This window comes from Ambystoma mexicanum, chromosome 11 (assembly GCF_040938575.1).
Source record: "Ambystoma mexicanum isolate Mex_15411 chromosome 11, UKY_AmexF1_1, whole genome shotgun sequence".
In the NCBI taxonomy this organism is placed as follows: domain Eukaryota; kingdom Metazoa; phylum Chordata; class Amphibia; order Caudata; family Ambystomatidae; genus Ambystoma; species Ambystoma mexicanum.
In genome coordinates, this window is record NC_090934.1 from 802,299,945 (window position 1) to 802,308,774 (window position 8,830).

An 8,830-nucleotide genomic window follows, 5' to 3' on the forward strand; every position below is an offset into this window, starting at 1 on the left:
GCACCCTTTCAAAATAATGATTCCTGTTTTTCATGTGCCTTTGCGCCCCCCCAAATCCCCTGTAAAACCTGTCTAAGGAGCTGGAAATACGTTCATCACCGTCTTGAAAGACTTGATTACTGCCTTTTTCTAAAGCTGCAGACACCTTGGCACCTCCTAAACATATTGGCAAATCGCTGTGTCCCTCAGCTCCTTGGTGTTTCAGCCATGCGCTTACAGCTGCATCAAGCTGAGCGTAAATGGCATCAATATTAGGACAGTGTAGCAAAGTCCTTTATCAAAAACAAACAGCTAGGGGGAGTGGTTAACTGCGAGGCGATGCAGACGTGAGTCCCTTCGGCTCCCGCTGCCGCATGATACATCCTGGAAAACCAGCCTGATAAGTGACCGCTAGCCGTGCTCCAAGAGGACCGCAAGAAAGAGGAACACTCGCGGCATAAGTGTGGGAAGTTGTGGCGACTGGGGAGGCGGCTGTGCTGAACCCCAGCGATTTGAAGTCCGAGGCCCTGAGCGGAGTCCCCTAAACAAAATGGCTGCCGTTGGAGATCCGCGGCTTCGACCGGGCTGGTGAGGCACTACTGAGGGGATTGGAGACCTGACCGCAGCTGGGTCGGGGGCTCGGTGGGGCTGCTGAGGCGGCGCCTACCTCCGGCGCCCTGATCTCCGAACCGTTCCGGACCTGAGCGCGTCCCCTGCACGGCCTGCTGCCCCGGCGGATTGGCTGTCCGGGGCACGGCAACACCGCTAGACGGCCACCGGCACCAGCGACAGCCGCCGCCATACGGGGCCTGCGGAGAGATAGGCGGTGGCCCCGGACAAGCCTGAGTCTGTAAGGGACACAATCGAGGTGGAACATCGGGTGAGGCAGGGGCGGCGCCCGCTCTGGGACATGCTGCTGGAGACAGACGGCGCATGCTCCACGGCTCGGGGTTAGGTCCTCGGGCCAGATCGATCCCCGGGGCGGTGCCGCTCCTGTGCTCACTGCCAGGGGGTGCCAGCTGGAAACCGCAACAGCAACGTGTGCGGATGATTCAGGGCGGACTGCCCACGGCGACACGGCCCCGCCAGGGGCGGGGAGGACAAATAAGCACAGGCCCGCGGCAGGATCACCCAGAGGAGGACTGTCGGGTCCTCCGCGGACCAAAACAAACAACGCCCAAGCGAAGCAGCGCAAAGCTTAAAACCACCCGCACGGAAAAGGACCATTTTGCCAGCTCCCCCCTGGACCAAGAGCACCCTCCCCCATATACCACTGGTGAGTGTGCCGAGCTGAGTGGGGGGTCAGGAGTTACAGAGCACTGCGCCGCCACGGCCCAATACGTTGCCGCTCGCAACCTGACACTAACATAGTGGGAGTAAGACCAGTAGACCGCTCCTAGTAGCAGGACGACTGGGTCACGCTCACCACCCAAGGAACCCCCCCCCACCCAACATCTCGGAGGGGGGAGCAAAACCATTGATTAAGTACAGGCATCCTGGGAACCAGACAGACTCTGGGTTAGTAGGAACACCTGCCAACATAGCAGAGCGCAGTGACTTGGCACCGGAGCCCGCAATCATATGTGAACTAACAATAAACAGCAAAACCCGGCCTCTCACGTCACCATTGAGTCGTGACCGACCCGGGCTGCACTCTGTGGGACAGAGAGACAGGAGCTCCGCCACAACATTACACCTGCCCGACCGGGTTGCAACCATGGGCAAAAAAAAAAAAAAAAAAGCCTGCCATGCAGAATAGGATTGAACAATATACAGTCCCATCTTCTCAGGCCACCGACCTTCAACCGCATCAATCTGGAGACATGGAACCCGCTGACACGCTCTCCCTCAAAGATGTTATGGCTGCAATAGCCGACTCGCTCGTCCATGGAGCAGAAGATTGATCGGATAAGCTTGGATGTGTCCCTTCTCAGACATGACCTGCAGAAACTGTCCGCGCGCACTGGAGAAGCGGAACAACGTATCTCAAATACAGAGGATGGGCTACACAATGTGCAACACCAACTCCAGGGAGTCGCGGCCACACTCAAGACCTTGGAGGCGAGGGTCGAAGAAAGCGAAGGGAGGTCCAGACGTAATAATGTTCGTATACTCGGCATCCCCGAGAAAGAGGAGGGCCCATGTATGGAACTCTTTCTGGAACAACTACTAACAGACCTCTTTGACTCACACTCCTTCTCAAAATTCTTCTCCATAGAGAGAGCACATCGAATGCCCATGGGAAGGCCGTTGCCTGGCGCTCCTCCGCGCACCGTGATAGCAAGGTTCTTGAACTATCGAGACCGGGACGCACTCTTACAGCTGGCTAGGACCAAGAGTTCAGGCTGGCCTTTTTTCCTGATTATACAAAGGAGGTACAGAAGGCGAGGCAATCCTTTGCGAAACTTAAGAGACAACTGCAATCTCTGGTAGTCAAGTATGGCCTGCTTTTCCCTGCACAATTGAAAATTTATCACAAGGGCACTACGGTCCACTTCGACGACCCGGGTGAAGCATGGCGCTTGGCAGAGCAGCACATTGAGGGGGACTGGTCGGGGCCCCGGGGAAACAGGCAAAGAAACCCCAGACCACCTCCGGAACAACACCCCAGACCTGAGCAACCACCACCCACCGATCCTCCGGCACTCGGAGGAGTTGGGGCTCCACCTTGACCCCCCTCATGGGCTCAACCTCCTGCCGTTAGGCAACCATACCATGGATGCCATCACAAGGGGCCCTCGGAAGGACACCAAAGGCGTGTCACACACCTACAATGCGGTAAGCAGGGATCTGCCAGCCTCGTACCGGGGTTTCTTATCCCCCCCATCAGTTCTAGTTGAACTTCTATAGGGGCTTTTATACGCTGACACTCTACTCTTTTTCTCTCTGATTGTCAGCACATGTTGGGGCGGCAGGTACTTTGTGTTGGGGTGGAGTATGGGGAGGGAAAGTTTTGTTGGGAGGAGTTCCAGGTTATTTCAAGACCAGCTTACCCCTGTATCCCCCAAGGGCCAGCAGTGTTTCTGGTTAGTTGGGCTTATAGCACGCCCAGGCAGCGACTCAGCCATCAATCTTTGTTTATTTTACACTATACCACCATGTACCGGGATGATCTCCCCGAGGGCCACTCACCTACCCCTCAAATTATCTTGCTAGATGACACCTGACCATTCTCAAATGCCACTTACTGCACGTCCCAAGTCCCTTAAGATCCTCACCTGGAATGTGAACGGGATGGGTTCCGCGATCAAGAGATGCCTGATCAAGCAACTACTCTCTAGATACTCCCCTGATGTGGCCCTGCTCACTGAAACACACTTAGCCAGATCACACTGTAATTTCTTTCAACGGACCAATTATAGGATAGCTTTCCACGCGGGATACACCACGGGATCCAGGGGCACCCTCATTCTCATACACAAACGTGTCCCGTTCGCACTGCAGGAACAGGAGCAGGATCCCCAGGGTCGCTATGTGTTAGTCCTGGGAACACTCTGGGGGGGGGGACATATGGGTTTGTCTCAATCTACTCCCCACCGGGACTGGGGCAGGAGCTTCTAGAAGAGCTGACCGCCCTTATGGGAAAACATCAACCCGATAAATGGTTCCTGGGAGGTGACTTTAATGACGTCATGTGTAACTCCATGGACCGCTCCCATCTTAGACAGCGTAACCAGACTGTCCCCACGAGGCTCTTCGGCTTTGTATTCGCCCCGGGCCTCTGTGATGTGTGGCGGGAACTCCACTCCGACACCAGGGGCTACTCATTCCATTCAGGTGCCCACGGCTCCCTCTCTAGGTTCGATTACCTATTCATCCCACACACGGATCTTTTCAGAATACTTTCGGCGGAATTACTTCCCCGGGGAATCTCGGATCACTCACCCTTGATGGTGGAATCACGCCTACAAGGTATAGCCCCACCTAGAATGTGGCGGTTGAACAGCTACTATCTGAACTGCCCAGAGTTGGTAGACCGCCTCACAGAGGTCTCCACTGAGTACTTCGGGGTTAACGATACTGGCGAACACCACCCGATGGTGATCTGGGAGGCTTACGGGGGGAAATTATCTCCTGGACGGCGGGTAGGAGGAGGGAGAGACTCCGGAAAATAAATGAGGCTGAAGCGGAGGTAACCCATCGGGAAAATGCACATACACTCGATCCAACCTGCCAGACCCACACATCCCTTAAACGAGCCACCGAACACCTCTGCAATCTCATACTGGATAACGCCAAGCAAGCCCATTGGGAATCCAGAGCTAGGATATATGAGCTGGGGGACAGGGCGGGGAAAATGCTGGCGTGGTTAGAAAAAAGGGATGAGGGACAGCGCTGCGTTCGGGAAATCATCACCCCGCAGGGGGAGAGATGCCGATCGGAAGCTGAGATAGTGGAGGCATTCACCCAATTTTATGCTGCACTATATCGGGCCCCATCAGTGTCGCTTGACCCAACCCCTCTTGACGACATAGCAATCCCTACCCTCGCGGACCAACAGCGAGAGCTGCTGGACGCCGACCTCTCCGAAGCTGAAATAGCAGATGCACTGGCACAATTGCAACCGGGGAAAACTCCGGGCCCCAATGGGTTCCCGGCCGAAATCTGGCAGAAACTAGGGAGTAATAACATAGCTCCCCCTGCATCGGATGCTGTTGATAGCCCGGGAACAAGGTTCCCTTCCAGAAGACATGTGCAAGGCCACCATTGTGGTCATTACCAAACCTGATAAACCCCAGGAGAAATGTGCCTCATACAGGCCAATCTCGTTAATTAACGGGGAGGCAAAGGTCCTGGCTAAACTTCTGGCCAACCGGCTCCAGCAAGTAATTAACACCTTGATACACACAGATCAATGTGGCTTCAAGCCACATAAATCAACCCGAATGAATCTGCGCCGACCCCATCTGGTGCTAGATCGTGCCCCTATGCTGGATACCCCATTAGGCCTTTTAGCAATTGATTTTGAAAAGGCGTTCGATTCAATTAGATGGGATAGCCTCTGGGAAATCATGGACCACGGGGGGTTTGGAGAGGGTTTCCTGGGATGGGTAAAATTGCTTTACAAAAACATCCAAGCAGAGGTCAGGGTGAACGGGTGGACCTCCCGATCCTTTCCCCTGGGCAGAGGCACAAGACAGGGGTGCCCCCTGTCCCCCCTCCTCTTCGCGCTCGCGATTGAACCGCTGGCTCTGTGGCTTCGCCAGTGCAGGAAGTGGACGGGTTTTAGATGGCCCGAGGGGCATGAGGGATAGTACTTCCCTGTACGCCGACAACCTCCTGTTGTACCTGGCTGACCCGGTTCGGACCTGTCCCATAGTGACCCAGATGCTCATTAGCTACGGGGAATTCAGCGGACTGAGACTCAACTGGAAGAAATCAATACTCTTCCCGGTGAAGGGAGGGGAGCAGGCCAGCCCACCGAGCTGCCCATATCGGATGGAGAGGCAGGGTTTCAAATACTTGGGAATTTGGATTACCACTGATCTAACCAAATATGCAATGTACGACCTCCAACCGATCATAGAAAGGTTTGTTAATGAAGTTCGCCACTGGAAGCTCCTTCCTCTGACTCTCATGGGGAGAGCCGCGCTTTTTAAGATGATGGCACTCCCTAGATTCCTCTACGTCCTGCAGAACGCCCCACTTATGATCCCTACCTCTGAATTTACCCGAGTAGAAACCTGAAACCCTTCCTACGGAACTTATCTGGGGGGGTGGAGGCCAGTCGCGTATTGCATTGAGCACCTTGCAGAGATCGGTCTGGGAGGGGGGGATAGGGGTGCCCCACCTCCAGACCTATTACTGGGCCTCACAGCTCACTGTGGTCAACGACTTGATCCACGGGGATTGGGCACTGCCCCACATCAGGGCCGAACTGGATGCCATGCAGGGCTTCGACCCGCTACGGATATTATATCAATCCCCATAACGGCCCCCTCGGCAGACACCTACAACCCACATCACCACCACTTGGAGACAGGCACACGTGTTTCTCGGAAGGGGAAATAAGATAACCGCAGCGCAGCCCCTATGGCAAAATGGTAACCTAAGGGAAATTGAGAAGCTTGAACCGTGGCCACGCTGGGTAAGAGCGGGAATTTTGAGGGTGGAGGATATCTTGAGGGACGGGAAACTAGCTTTGTTCGAGAACATGTAGTGTAAATTTCAGCTGCCCACCACCGAACGATATCACTTTATGCAGTTGTCCCACGCCCTGAGAGTTCACATATCTCCAGAGGACACGGTCCCCGACTATACACCGATAGAGCGAAATATGTTCCCCGCCTACATCCCCACCAAATGCACATCCACCCTTTACAATGCCATTACATCCTTTGCGACCCCTGAGCTATCGAGATTAAAGGCTAAATGGGAGAGAGATGTAGGGAAGATAGATTCAGAGGACTGGATCCAGGTTCTTATGCATCCACGTGAGGTGGCTATCTCCTCTAGGCTCAGGCTAGTGCAACTTAAAGTCCTGCATAGAATATACTACCCTAGAACTACTTTATATGGCTGGAAGAGGGCAACAAACTCGAACTGTCTACGATGTGGCGAGGAGGAGGGTACCTTCTTCCACACTCTGTTGCTATGCCCGTACCTTCTGGAATGCTTGCTGTACAGAGCTCTCCAGGGTGCTCGCTTGCGCCATTGAATTGAACCCGAGGGTCCTGATCCTCGGTGTGCCGGATCCGTCCAACCTTAATAAATGGGACAAACTGCTACTGAATACTGCGACGGCCCTAATGAAGCGTAATATCGCACAAAAATGGGGAGTGCCAGACCCCCCGACACTGGAACAGTGGATTTTGGACATGGACTCATGTGCTATGATGGAACACCAAATCTATGGCACAAGAGGCTGCCCAACCAAAGCAGTTAAAATATGGGGGAAATGGGACGAGTCAGGGCCCTGAGGCCAAGGTCAGCGATGCTTACTGCACGTACAGATGGAGAGTGGGCTGGGGGAAGAACTCTTGGTGTTTGGTAATGCAAATGATATTCTGTTGATTTAAGATGTGGACGCTGTCCTGAAGTGCTTTTGTTCTGCCGCTTTGTTTTTGTTCTTTTGTTCTGTGGCTGTTTTGCTTAAGTGATGAAAAACAATAAAATGTTTTATTTAAAAAAAAAAAAAAACAGTTAGCATATCATAGAACCATCAGAGCTACCAAGTACGAAATTTTTTGCGAAGTCACTCTGAGGCAGGAAACACTTCCAAACACTTATTTCAATCTATTAGAGATCTGGCAGCTCCCAAACCATTGCCTTCTACTCCCGCCTCTCAGTGCCTCTTCGATAACTGATCTACCTTTTTTTGTGAGAAGATTGAAAATATCAGAGCCGGTATTAGCCATGATTTGTTAGATTTTAATTACTTCCAGCTCACAGATTGTGCTACTGTTGATGGGGTAGTCCAGAGTCAGAAAACTGCTTCCCCGTTGGACGCTATTCTCCTCTGCCTCGTTAAGCAGATGGTGCCTCTACATGATCAGGCCTTGGTTAAAGCAGTAAATCATTCCTTGTTGATGGGCCAAATCCCTGACTCTTTAAAACATGTGTTGATTGTCCCTCTTCTTAAAAACAACTCTCTTTGGGTGCTTCTATTCCTCAGAACTTCTGCCCAATTTCTCTTCTCCCTTTTTTAATGAAGCTCCTGCAGGCAGTTGTCAACGCCCAACTCAGAGACTTCCTTGAATCAGCAAATGTCCTTGATCCCTTTTAGCTAGGCTTTCGCCCCCTTATGGGCCCCAAATCTGTCTTTGTATCAGTAATCGATGGCCTGACCATGATTCGAGATCAGGGCGGTGTGGATGGTCTTATTATGCTAGCTCTCTATGCAGCATTTGACACCATCAACCATGCCACCCTCCTGTCCAGGATATGGGAGTCTGGTAGTGCCAGGGCTGTTTTAGACAGGTTTACTGCCTTTCTCTCTTCTCTCTCAGTCAGTTTCTCTTGCTCCTTTTAGATCTTCTCCTAGTAATCTTAATTGTGTAGTTCCCCAGGGATTCGCACTTTCACCTTGTTTTTAATATTTACATTCAACCTCTGGCCAAGCTCATTCACACCAATGGCTTCTGTTTTTACACCTATGCTGACGACAATCGTCTCCTTTTAGGCTTGACGTGGAACGTGACAGTACTGCTGCCCAGCTCAGGTCCTGCCTTGAAGCCATTGGAGAGTGGAGGAGCATACATTGGCTCAAGCTGAATTGGGACAAAACAGAGGTGTTGGCAGTGGGCTTGTCATCTTCTGCTGAGTAACAGTGGACCTCAGATTCTTGGCGAATTTCTTTGGGAAATGTTGTAAAAAACATTGGTATAAAAATTACATCTTCTCTTTTGCCAGAAGCCCAGGTGGTAGCACTTGGGGTTCGATGGCTCATGGCTCATACTGATATTGTTTTTCTTTCTTTTTGTTTTTTGTGCACATTCCACAAGCAGTGCAATGGCTTCCAAAGTTTTTATAGTATGAGCCATGTTGGAGGACATTATAAAAGCAGCAGCCTGGTAGGGTCATTTAGATTTGAACACATTCTATTTTAAGCTTATTAATCAGATGACAGTGCTAGTGGTGAGAAGGCTTCAAAGTAGGATAATATGTGCCTCTGGTATTCCCACAGAATACAGATGGCCCATACTGAATTATTACAGGGAATTCATGAGTTGAAGAAAAACAGAGGCACGAATTATCCCAGAGAAGTTTGTGAAAAGGTTTCTGTTAATTGATATGAATGATAATGTTAGGAGTGTTTTTTCTGTGGGTTAACATTTACGCTCCATTCCAGAAGATATATTGCCTTTTCATTGTTCCCCAGGGTCCGAGAGTAAGGTGATTGGCCAGAAGT